The sequence below is a fragment of the Podarcis raffonei genome, chromosome 5, assembly GCF_027172205.1.
Source record: "Podarcis raffonei isolate rPodRaf1 chromosome 5, rPodRaf1.pri, whole genome shotgun sequence".
NCBI lineage: Eukaryota > Metazoa > Chordata > Lepidosauria > Squamata > Lacertidae > Podarcis > Podarcis raffonei.
The window spans coordinates 43,908,099-43,921,245 of record NC_070606.1 but is presented as its reverse complement, the minus strand read 5'-3'; the positions used below and the strand labels follow the sequence as shown (position 1 = coordinate 43,921,245).

General features: G+C 42.1%; 1 long non-coding RNA gene across 1 annotated transcript; it reads left to right on the top strand.

Annotated features, from left to right (window-relative positions):
• The first annotated feature begins 9,431 nt into the window (after positions 1–9,431).
• On the top strand, positions 9,432–11,316 carry LOC128413424 (uncharacterized). The gene is made up of 2 exons (XR_008330337.1): positions 9,432–9,710; positions 10,968–11,316. It is a non-coding gene; the product is annotated as an uncharacterized LOC128413424 (long non-coding RNA).
• Positions 11,317–13,147: the final 1,831 nt, after the last annotated feature.

Genomic DNA, 13,147 nt, shown 5'->3' with positions numbered 1-13,147 from the left:
GGGAGAGTAAGTAGTAACTAATTGCATCTGTTGGCTGAAGGTGGAGCAGGTTTAGCATTTCCATTATGTTACAAAATTAACAGTTATGAATTGCTTATTTTGGAGTCATTTCTTTGAAAAATTACTCACAGGCTTGTATTGGTATTTTATTCTTTTTCACTACGGAAGAATTGTTGCACAGAACATCAAAACATTGCAAATGATACAAGAGCTATATTTAGCTTGTTATCAATGAAATTCCAGCAGGGATCTGCATCTTTTACAACGCCCCATGCATCTGTGGGAAGAATTTTAGACATCTGTAATTGCTCTGCCTTTCCAGTATGGCTTTGGGGTATCAAGCGCTACTTTATTTGAATATCATAAGTAGCGAGTTGCTCTAAGCAAAGAAACAAAAACAAAAAACCAGCACACACACACACACACACACACACACACACACACACACACACGTCAGTTGCCCAGGTGACATTTTGTAGCAAACAAGGAAATCACAACTCCAGGAAGTGTTGTATTTTATGCCAACAACAATATGACAGTTTTCTCTGTAAAGAAAACATGACACTTTTCCAAATATCAGAGGATGCCTCCGCTGCTCCAGGGATTCCTGTACTGTCACTGAAATGGAAGGTCACAGGCTGGCTTCATGATTTCTATAGTTTCAAAATGTTGTGGTAGAGCGTCTCCACGCTAAATGCTGTAGGCTAAGGGAAATCTCTTCCTTCATCTCTGAAAGGAGTGACAGGAAGAAAAAGGTCCCGCTTTGACAGCAGTAACCTCTAGGTCTGGAGGTGCTGGCCCTAGCAACTCTGAAGTGAAATTACCTATGTTAATATGTTGTTGTCTCTGTCTGGTATATAAATACACACATACGTGTGTGCGTGAGAGAGAGAGAGAGAGAGAGAGGAGGAGGAGGAGGAGGAGGAGGAGAGGGGGAGAGAATGTGCCTTGTGCTCTTAGAGAACATACTTTGAAAGCTACGGGAAGGAAATGTATTCGAAAACTCCGTTCTATAAGCAGTGCTTCCAGAAAGCATTGGGCTTGGTTTATTCTCAGCTAGCCTAACCAGGTGGAAACAAGGCTGGCTTGAATAACTGTATCCCCTCTTGGAAAGATAACCCTAGTGTTTAGAGGGCTGTGACAAAAGTCATGGACATGGACAGTTGCTCCATACATTTCTAGTCAATTCATGAGAGGAGGGGGAAGCCAGATTCTCTGTATATATACTGACACTTCCTAAATGTTGCGGCTGGATTTGTGTTTTTTCCCCGGGAAGGGGTGGAAACAAGTGAGCATAGGCAATCACTGTTGATGACATTACAGAAACACACAGCAAAATCAGAGAGACACTTCCTGTCGTCAGGCTGGAATGTATCCTGAGGTTTCGACTTCAGCGCCGCCAGTCCCATCCAAAGCAAGGCAAAAGTCTCTGAAATCCATTTCTCAGAAGACGTGAATTTTCTGTTTCCAACCCTCAAGAGTCAAACTGCTGTTTGGCACACCGAGGCATAATTGAATGAATAACCTGCTGGTTGCTTAAAGCCAGGAAAAAAATGCTTTCAGAATATGGAAAGAATTGAAACCCATTTGTTCCTAGCGTTCCTCCTCTCTCCAAAGCACTCAGATCAAAACACACCTTACTCTATAGATTATATACTTCCTGCTGCCCATTTTATAAGCAATAAGAATTTAATAACTGAGGGCAACTCTATAGTAATATTTATATGGGTCAAGTGGCTTAAAGAGTATGCAATAAATGTAACATTATGAACCACATTGCCCCTTTTTAAATAATGCAGCTTGAACCACGGTATTATGTTTCATATTCTGGGGGAAAAAGGTGTCTCAGCATACGCTTTTGGAATACAACAGACATGAAAAGTTATACTGATCCCATAATAAAATCACTGCCTGTTTAATATGGTGTGTTATGTAGAGCTCCAGATCTTAATAGCAGACCACAGCAAGAATGTCCCAGATGATATCAACAAAACCTTCACTTTCTCATTAGCAATCAGCAAATTCTCCTGGTGTCTGCTAGTTTCAAATAAGGGCAAGTGCTTCTATGCCTTGTGTGAAGCCCAATAGGATCATAGAAATAATGTAGTCTAATCAGCAGTGAACACACGAGAGCCGGCATTCATAACAGAATGAAGGGAGTTTGGTGACTCCTATTCAGCAGCTTTTAACAGTTTCCAACATTCTGAAAAGGAAGCCTGCCATGTTGGTAGGAAGTGGAGAATGGAAGATTTCTGCCCTTTACAGCTTGCCCTAAATGTCTTATTCATCTATTGTGATAAAAGAAAGCACACCATTATAAGTGACTGGGTGAAGTAGTGGCAAGAGCATATCTCCAAATATTTAAGAATAATACGCATTGTGTGTGTCATTGGTGTTCTGAAATGCAAATAAGTCCTTGTATTAGTAGTAGTAGTGGTGGTAGTAGTAGTAGTAGTTAGAAAAGGTGTTTCTTTCAGAGGGCAGTGAACTTTTGTGATAGTAAAGCTATAACACAGAAAAGTTATTGATGTGAAATATAAACACATACACACACACATACACATTAATTCTTCTGGCTGTGATCCTCAAATCACTTTTTGTAGAATGCATGATGGCAGATCGAACATTTGCAGCACTGTGGCCTACAGGTATATATTTCTGTTAATTACATTTCCTCCAGGGTAGCAAACATGATCCTCCCTCCACCACTCCCAGTTTTACCTTCACATGCCTGTGAAACAGTTTAGCCTGAGAGTTTTTAGGTCAGATTTGTCCTGTGAGCATCATGGAAGTCAGGAGCTGCTGAAGCAGAACCAAGAAACTTTGATTTGATGTGATTCTATGTGCAGCTGCACCTATGTGTAGAAGCTGGTGAACTACCAGAGCTTGGAACATCTTCCAGGCAGTGGTGTATTCTCATGATCCAGACTGAGATCCTGGCCATTAGACCTTCCTGAACAGGAAAGGTGCTGAAAGGCTCTCTCTTTTCAGATGAGACTTTGCCTGAACAGCAAGGTCTTCTTGGCTTGGAGGTTTTTGTGTGTTTCTCAAGTGTGGCTCCTGGTTGAAAGAATGTAAGAAGAGCCATGGTGGATCATTCTGAAGGCCCATCTAATCTAGCATCCTGTCCTCATGGTGGTCAACCAGATGCCTATGGGAAGCCTATAAGAAGGACCTGAGTGCAAGAGCCTTCTCCCCATTTGTGGTTGCAGTTATGCAGAGGCAATACAAACATGAGCATAGCCAGGATTTTTTTTGGGGGGGGCGCAGAACCTCCGTTAGCTATGCATTTTTATTGATTTTTATTGATTTAGTGGGGGCAGCTGCCCCTCCCTGCCTCCCCTTGGCTACGTCCATGAATACAAACATCTTTCTCTGTTCCAACTCCTGGTCTTGTTCTCCAGGCCTTGCACCCTGATGTTGACTACTTGGCTAAACTCTCAGGTGCCGACACCTACCTACAGCTCAACCTTAACAATGGCTGAATGAAGGTTTGAATTTGACCGTATACCTCTTAAGGTGCTATCAGACTCCACTTTGTTTTGCAAGTCACTGTTGGGTAAAGGCCTTACCACTACTGGCCTGCCATTTTATTATGTGGTAAGCGCAAGTCTTGCCATGTTTCTTTCAAATCTGCAGTAAGTATTGCTGGCATGTACCTTGCTATTGGTTTTGGGCATACTCTTATAGCATTTCTGGTCCTATGAATAAGGTTATTACAACCTCTGGGTATCCTTTGGGTAACCTATGGGATCCTTATCAAACTCAAAGAATACAACACTGACTTGCTGTTTCTTAATAGTACACTCAAGGCAAATTTCAGTGCTACTTGTGCTTTAGGCAGAATAACTATAGTTTGGGTATTGCGATAAAATCCCTAGAGGTTAGCCTGAATCCCCCCAGGCTCTAGACTGGGCAGTTGTGACTATAAATGATTACTTCAGAACAATTGATTTGTGCTTATAGAACATCCCTGTCCCTTTACTACAGGCTTCCTCAACCTTGGCCCTCCAGATGTTTTGAGATTACAATTCCCATCATCCCTGACCACTGGTCCTGCTAGCTAGGGATCATGGGAGTTGTAGGCAAAAAACATCCGGAGGGCCGAGGTTGAGGAAGCATGCTTTACTACATAAGGGCATGTCTAGACTGGGGACTCAGCTACATTATTAAAGAAAAAGCATTTTATATGCGTTATAACACTGTGACAACAGATGGCACTGTGGAGTCCCATCTTTTGCCAACGTGATTTTGCACTATGAAGGTTAGAATGTATTTTCCTGAAACACTTTTTTGATGTGTCTAGGTCCAGCCTGGGTTTTGCAATGGTTGGTTGCACTGAATCAGTATGTCTGACCCCTACAAGGCCCTTGGGACATATCGGTCCTTGTTATGGTTAGGGATAGTCTGAAAATACTAAAAGTTACTGCATAGCACTATATCCAGGTGCTAGCTGTAATTTCTTTGGCTCAAGTACCTCTACCTAGCACTTTTGATTTAGTCTTGGAGGTGACTGAGAGAAGTTGCTACGCAAACACTGCCAAACACTGTCAAAATGTGAGGCAATCCTCTTCCAGGATATGTGGGCAGTTGCTCTGGGAAGCTGAGATGGCCCTCGCTCAATATTTTGCATGCTCCTTTACATGATCAGGAAATGGACCGGTCAGTGCAAAATGCTTACCCCTTGGGCTTGGTGCACTACTGACTGCCATGTTGACTGGCTGGTCTAATGAGGTACCTGGCTATTTGACATGGGATTTTTAACTGTTAAAAGGTGCTGCAAGATTTCTTCAGGACTATTCCAGCACAATAATAATAATAATCTAACTGGAAATGCTTCCTTCCATCTGTTTTGATTTCCCAAGCCTTGCAGCATCCCTTGAGCTACTTAGGTAGAGCAGAACTGAAATTATGATTTGAGCAGGGAATTCCTGGTGTCATGCAGGCCTCATAATGCTAATGTGGATATGGGGTGTGCGCACAAAAGAGAGTTAGCTTGAGAGGAGGAGGTGATTAACCTTTCCTGGGTTCAAGACAGTTTACATACAATACAACAAAACAGAAAACAGGAAAGTAAAAGAACAACAAGCAATTGTAGCGCAAGCTCTGCAGGGCTGGCCCAAGACATTTTGTGGCCTGGAGCAAATTATAGTGCCCTCTTCCCATTCCACGTACAGAAGCTGATTGGACTGACAGCTGCATCGTACTTCAACACAGATGATGGGGCAGCAAGCTTCATTACACCTGAGGCACCATGTCAGTTTCGAGGGCCCAGGAGAGGTCTTGCTGCAACAGAGGGGAATGGCTGAAGGTCTGAGGAAGAATAACCAGCTGCTATGCTGGCCCTGTGCATCTACTGCCTCAGATGGTTGTCTCACTCTGTATAATGGTAGAGCCAGTCCTACTCAGATGTTGATGACTTTACTTGTGTGTAATGGTGATAAACAGCACGATTGGTAGAGTAGGGGCTTACATGGAGAGGTGGTCTCTAAGGCATGTTTGTTCCAGGCCATGAAGATATCAAACGAGCATTTTGAACTGGACCTGGAAAGGCACAAGCAGCCAGTCTGGTTGCTGAAGAAAATGTTGGGTATGTCCTCACTTGTCTGCACTGTAGTCATCAGGAGGAATGCTGCAACATTATGGGTGGCAGCGAACTAACTTTTACTCAGAGCAGACCCACCCAAATTAATGAATATGGCTAAATTATGTCCATTAATTTCAATATGTCTACTCTGGGGTAAAATGCCACCCTATCCAATCAACGTCAAGGGCAGTGCCATGAAAAGTATTGTCGAAGATAAGGATCGTGAAGACACCTCTATTCTGAAAAGGGTTGGGACCTTTGGAGCAGGTGCAGTTGATGAAATGCACAGCCAGTACAGTGGTACCTCAGGTTACATATACTTCAGGTTACATACGCTTCAGGTTACAGACTCCGCTAACCCAGAAATCGTACCTCGGGTTAAGAACTTTGCTTCAGGATGAGAACAGAAATCGTGGTCCGGCGGCGCGGCGGCAGCAGGAGGCCCCATTAGCTAAAGTAGTGCTTCAGGTTAAGAACAGTTTCAGGTTAAGAACAGACCCCCGGAATGAATTAAGTTCTTAACCCGAGGTACCACTGTAATTGCTGCTACCCATCCTTACAGAAATAACAAAAGGTCTGGGAGAATTTCAAGTCCTCAAAACTGCATTGATGGGCTTTGGTGCAATGTGTGTCATTGATGCAAAACAGGCAGGGAAAAACACCCATCATGAGCACCAGGATTGCCAGTTAGGCTATTACCCTTAAGCAACAATGGCTGGGAAGTAAGTGCCACTGAACTAAGTTGTTCACATTTCTAAGTAAACATGCTTAGGATGAAAGTAGTTTACACTTGACTTTGGGGAGCTCTTGTGAAGTCTGCAGTTTGTGTGGGACAGCCTTGTGTGGAAAAGCGAAAGGCAGGCTGTATTATTGCTGCTACAGATCCCTGGATCTTGGACCATCCTGACAAAACAGTCGCAAGCTGCGTGGAGGGTAGCAAGAAGTACAAGTTTATGGCCTCTGTGGGGATTTCCTTCATACATGCTAGCAACTCCTGGGAAGCCTCTGGATATGAATATTGTTCTGAAAGGGAGTCAGAGGCTGACTGATTATTATGACAAAGCTGAATGGACTGAATGGATTAGAAATATTTTCTTACATTTATATCCTACCTTCTTCTGTCATGGATTCCAAGGTGTTCCCCAGTCAGGCACCCACCCAGGCACTGACCCAACGCAGACCTGCCAGGTGGTGGCCTCACAAACCTTCGGACCATACCTTGTTCCCTGCTCAGGTTTTCAAGAGCCAATGACAGTCACAAATTATGTAATATTCTTAATCCCTCTCAGCCCCCATGCATTTCAGGCACCTGTATAAATAAGGGGAAATGAGCGATAAAGAGAGAGATTAGACTGAGTTGTTTGACAATGGCAGAGAGCCACAGCATTTTTAGCAGCTGGGACGTATCACTGAAACCGGAGCTATGCCGTTTGGAGACAGGATGAGCTGTGGAAACATAGGAAAGGACAGATATATCACTAGGCTCTATTTTGAAGTATCTCCAGTCTTCAGAGGGAGTCAATTACAAGGAGGGTCAGTTCCCAGAAGTAATGTAGTCCTTCTGTAATGGGTGTCTGTTATTCTGTACTAAATAAAGACAGATGAAAGAAATAATGAAACAAGAGAGAGAAGGGAAATCTCCAATCAGGGCTCACAGACATTCCTTTCATATGTAGGTACCACCAGCATCTTCAGAATTGTGTTTATAATTTTGCAAAAGGTTTAAATAGGGACCTGTTGGCTATTCACATTTGCATATTTCTGAGCTACTTAGCTGTTTAAGGACAAAGATAACAAAATAGTACATATTATCCAAGCTTTCAAGACATCAAAGATGTATTCTTCAAGCCCAGAATATTGCTTAAAATGACACTTCTAAGCACAGAGCCTAAGAAGTGTAGTTAAGGATTGTAGCTTTCATTGTATCCAACACATAAAGAAGAGAGCCTTTGAGGTGTTAGAACCTTGTTTGACTGTCTTTTCTTTTCTTTTTTATTCCTTTGCAAGCTTAAAAAGGTATCATTAATAACACACTGATGTCTCTCTGTTTGTTCTACCTCACAAGGCACTTTCCAAACTAATTTTGAGAAAAGCTATTGAAACCCTTAGTATTTACTTGATTTTACACAATGATTTCCCCCCACAAGACACCTGCTAAGCAAGAAGGGTAGAAAGCTATTTACATAAACATGTTTAAACTTAATAAAAGAGATGGTGTTTAAAGAGCAAGGGAAATCAAAGTGTTCGCACACTCAGAGGCAGCAATACATGAACAAGTAGCCAGGCTTCAGTGGAACTCTTAAAGACAGCAAAAAGAATAATTTAGACTGTGATCCTATATCCTGTGTAAGCTGCATAGATTGCAATCCTAACCACATTTTACTAGGAAGTGTCATTGAATCTTCTGGGATTTGCTTCTGAGGGGAATCTGTTTAGGATTACACTGTAAATGAACCTTATAAATGTAAAACCACATCTGGATAAAACCATTTCTATCTTATTATCATTTCTTTCAGACTTATGCCAAAAATCCAAGTGAAAACACAGCAGTGTGGCTGCAGAACAAAGGCAAGGTTAGGGCCTGCCTTTTAAATGTGGGGTAACAAGCAAAGCAGTCTGTAGGCTCCTATGCATTAATGAGGTGGCTGAAATTATTTAGCTTACGAACATGAAAAAAATATTTTGCTAATAAAGCTTTGGTTCACTGGGAGTAAGAGAAATGCTCCAAGGGTGAGCTTGGAATAATGTTTTCTAAGCATGTAAGAAGAATTTTGTGGGATCAGGCCCAGATCCATTTATTCAGTCGCCCTGTTTTCCAACAGTAGTGAGCTAGTCACCTCCAGGAACTTCACAAGCAAGATGCAAATGTGACTGCTTTCCCCAGACCTGGTTTATTCCCAAGAGGTATCCTGTTGTTTAACATGCAGGTTTCAGTGTCATGTAGTGGTTACAGCAGGGATAGCTAACCCTGTTTAGAGTCTTAATCCAGCCCTCAAAGCAAATGTTTTGCCCTCCCAACTCCACTGATTTTTGTGGCGACAGTAGCAAAGAGAGAGAGAAAGAGAAATTAAACAGACCAGAGTAAGGAACTCCTGGCCTCTAAGCCAAATTTGACCCAGCCGAGGTCTCTATTTGGCCCACAAGCAACACCTAGCTGCCGCATGTGGCGATGGAGGAACAATTGGAATCTTTAAGTGATAAACATCTGCTCCCCACTCCAGGCCAGAGATTCCCCACCCTTGAAGCAGATACAGTGCTGGGGTAAAACCTGATGAGGATTCAAACTGCCCCCTTTCTGGTTGTCAGATAGATCATTTCACAAGTAGAGAGAGGGTGATAATATACACACCTCTCCTCAACTGAACTTCATGGAGTTGTGTTTATGTTTGCCTCTGTGTGAGAGACAGTCCCCAGAGCAGGGCTGGTGCAGCCATTGGACAGAGTAAGCCAACTACCTCAGGTGGCAGTTGATGAGGGATGGAAGCAGTATCTCCTCCTTGGCTGTTCTCCGTTGGAGGGCAGAAGTAGGTACACCAGGTGGCCCGTGCTGCATACCCTGAACTAGCTAGCAGCCCTCATGTGTGCTGAAAGATGCTGTTGTCCTGTTGCCAGTGTTGACGATTGAGTCAGCCCTCAGTCCAGTCACCTTCTGATCATGGACAGGGGAAGCACTATCTTGCCTTTTGCCTCTGGGAGCAAAATGTCACAGGCCAGTTCAGCCCCAGAGGGTTGGTCAAGGGTGAAAGTGACCCTGGGGCGAAAGAAGAAGAAGAAAGGTTAGCCATCTCTTGGGCTTGGACTGGAGAGACCCATGCTTAACTCCTTGCTTAGCCATGATGCTCATTTGATGACCTTGGGCCAATCTCCTTCCTCTGTGCCTAGTCTACCTTGCAGGGTTATTGTGAAGATAAACACTGAAGGGTAAAGAACCACATATGCTGCCCTGGGTTCCTTGGAAGAAAGGTGGGATATAAATGAAATAAATTAATTTAGTAACCATGGCATACAGCTATTGAGCACACCCTCTGGGTTTATGAAATTTTACAATCCCCATTCAGTTGTCCAAACCAGGAGCCATCAACACATCTTGCGGCAGAGCATTCCGTAAGTTGAATTGGATAAGGTAGTTTTCTAGTTCTATGTTTTTCCTCCCAGAAAAAAAAATTGCCTAGAATGTTTATTTATTTGTTTGTTTAAACCCAGTGGCAGCTGATGAGCATTAAGTACTTTTTGAGCTTTAATATTTTGGAATCCAGGGCCAAAATTAAGCCACAGGCACCATGCATTTTCTGGACCCCAGGCCTCCACTCCCCCCACCCCCCCGTACATATTCTTAGACGAGAGACATATATTCCCTTGAAGCAAATGAAGTTTTTAAAAGAATACTAAGTAGGAGGGCTATCGTGGGGGGATTTGTCACAAGCACTTACACAAGGTAAAATTAGAGCATATGATGCATTGTGATCTGCATGCCACAGTAACTTTGGATGGCAATGCTACAGTAAATGCCTTTGAAGCCTATAAACCATAAAATTTTAATCATTAGCAACCTCCTGGGGAATCTAGCGATAATACCTATAGGACAACTTACAGCTTTTCTGTCAAAAGTAGGAAGAGGCCATGTAATAGCATGGTACGAGCCCTGTTGATCTCTCATTTCTAGCATCCGAGCGGTCAAAGCTGAACTTCTCTTTATTAAGCTCACAATTAGGCAGCCATATGTTGTGAATGAAAGAACGGTTATCGGACTGGGGTTGGGTTTTCTTCCTCTCTTCCCCTCTTTCTTTTTAAATCATTAGGCTCATTGTCTCTGTATTTGTTTCCTGGTTGGCTCTGCCTTTGAAGAAATGTTTTCTCTCCCCCCCCCCGCCCGCCCCCGAAATAATTGACGGTTAGAGAATTAGTGTAATAAGGCTCAGAGAAAGAGAATTAAAGGACCGGTTGGTGGAAACGAATTGGGTGTGTGCATTTAATATCATCAGCAGCAACAACTACTACAACAAATAGTTATGTGGATTCTTTTGAATAAATGTTGGCCTTTAAGTGCCAGCTGTCATTCTAAGCCCAGCCTGCCTTCTTACTGCTAACCTTTCAGTCACCTCAGCTTGTCTTCCTAACTTGTCCTATTATGCAGTAGCAAGCTGAGTCATTGTTTCAAGCAGGAGGTGACATGTTAATAGCTTAATAATAGTATAATCTCACAAATAATAATATGCTGTCACACTGTCTGAAGCACAATGTTTACAGGAGAAGTGGTAATGTATGATGACAGTAATTTGAATAAAAATGAATTTACTGCTCTTGTCTCATTTGCAGTAAATTTTCGCATCTTTCATGCACAACTGGTGCTCCATGACCTCTTTCATTATTGTGTTCGCAGTAGCTGCGGCTCGCTTTAAACTGAAAGGCAGGCAAATGAAACAGAAGCTTAACAAACGGATTTCCAGGAGTGAAAGAGAGAGAGGACTCACAGTGGTTTTTGGAAAGAGCGGGGTGCGTTGGGGGAGAATTTCCCTACATTTGTTTACTAAGATGATACGGTGTGAGGCAGGCTGTTTAATTAGTGCGCTCTGGAGGTGCCATTTGTAAAGCAGGCATGTGCTGATATGATTATGTATTGACAATTTACAAAATTATTGCCATTAAATTGTGTCAGAGGGAAGAAAATTATTCACCACGTGAAGAGGCTCATTTGATGCGAAATTAAAGTTTGCACTACTTTAAAAGTATTTTTTAAATGCTAGTGATATTATTTGATATGGGGGCACCTAATCTCAGGCTTCCTGTTTGACGGGGAGAAGTGTCAAAAATGTACTCACTTTATTAGATTCAGTGAATTATAAATGCTCTCTGGTATGATAAAGGGTTATTTGAACTCCCAAATGCTTCCCAAATGGATAATACTGGTTTGACTTACATGAAATAAAAACAATTTAACCAGATACCGATCCATCCCAGTTTAAATTTTTTAATTGTTGGCTACTTCAAAGAAGCCACCACAATGTAATGATGGAAATATTAATTATTAAATATTTAAATTGTTCTATCTAATACTTTAGTATAGAATTCCTGCGAGAGCTAACTTTTTTCTTAAAAATAAAAAAGTATTATTAAATGATGTTGAAGATTGTATAAAAACAGGGAAGTTTAAAAGTCAGAGACTGACATGTCTGGACTAAATTTAGTTTGATGGAATGAGGACAACTAATTGAAATGTCCTTGGTGTTGTTTTTTTAAAAAAGTGAAAAGGATGAATTTTCAGAAAAGTGCTACACTTCATATCAGTGCAAAGTGAATGACATGCAGAGGATGAGAAATGATACTTCTGATTGACCCAATTCATTCCTTAAAATAATTAAAACCACAAGCAACTTGCACATCTCATTTTTTGCTCTTATTTCCAGTGAATGCATAGCGCTAAACACTGTGCCAAAAAGACCAAGTTTTGGATGATTCAATTAAGTGATGTTAATTGAGGCCTAGCTAGGCGGCTTGATGAATATTTCAGGAAGGGGTATATATGTGTTTTCACTTCTAGATTATGATTTTGATTTGCAATGTCAGGGAGGGATTTCATTTTGCAGCACAGCTTTGGTTGCGGTGATGGAATGGAGATAGGGTACAGCAGCATTCAAAATAGCTATTTTTGTTTGCAAAACATACTGAATACTCTCCACTCATCAACATGGTATCAGTGATAGCCTGAAATTCATTGCTTTGGTCCTAGGAGATCAATCTGGCCATTTCCCCCCTCCTCCAGACTGCAAAGCTGGGCCTAATTGTTTCCCACTGTCACAAATACAGCTTATTTAAACTTCAGAAATCACTAAGGAGACCTACAATTGTGGCATCAGCCACAAAGCAGGCAAAAAGAAAGGAAGCAAATCTGAAGTGTGTTATCTCTCAACAGAGTTGCCAACCACCTCAGGGACAGAAAACCTGCCCAGTACTCCTATGTGGGAAATGGCACAGTTCAATTTAAGCTTAATTTGAAACAGCTCAGCTTGAGGTTCGATGAAGAAGCCTCTCATGGATTTACTCAATGTTCCTCTTCCACTTCTGATTGGGAAAATGTTGCCCGCGATCCAAAGGGTTTTTGTAAGGTTGCCACCTTGCCCTAGCAAGGCTGTTGTACTTTTAACAGCTGGATGAAATGAAAAAGAAAATCAGAACCAAAATTCAGCAGAAGCTGAAAGGGTAGAGAAAAGAGAGGTGGTAGTGAAGCTGAACTGATGCCAGCAATTCGTTTATAAAAATATGCCCAGTGTGGGGAATCTTTGGCCTCCCATACATTTCTGAACTACAGTTGCCATTATTCCTGGCCATACAGATGAGAATTGTATTCCGGCAACATCTGGAGAGCCAGAAGTTCCCCAGTCGTGTTCGAATGTGTGAAAGCCTTCTTCAGGGAAAACTTTTCTTTTACGATTCTTGCACAGAATTGTGTTTTTGGTGCATTCCTAGACGGGGATTTTTAACACTATATATGAGAAGCAGAAATCCACATGGTGAAGTAATTTCCCATAAATCTCTCTTTGTGGCCGGAAAAGCTATACCAGT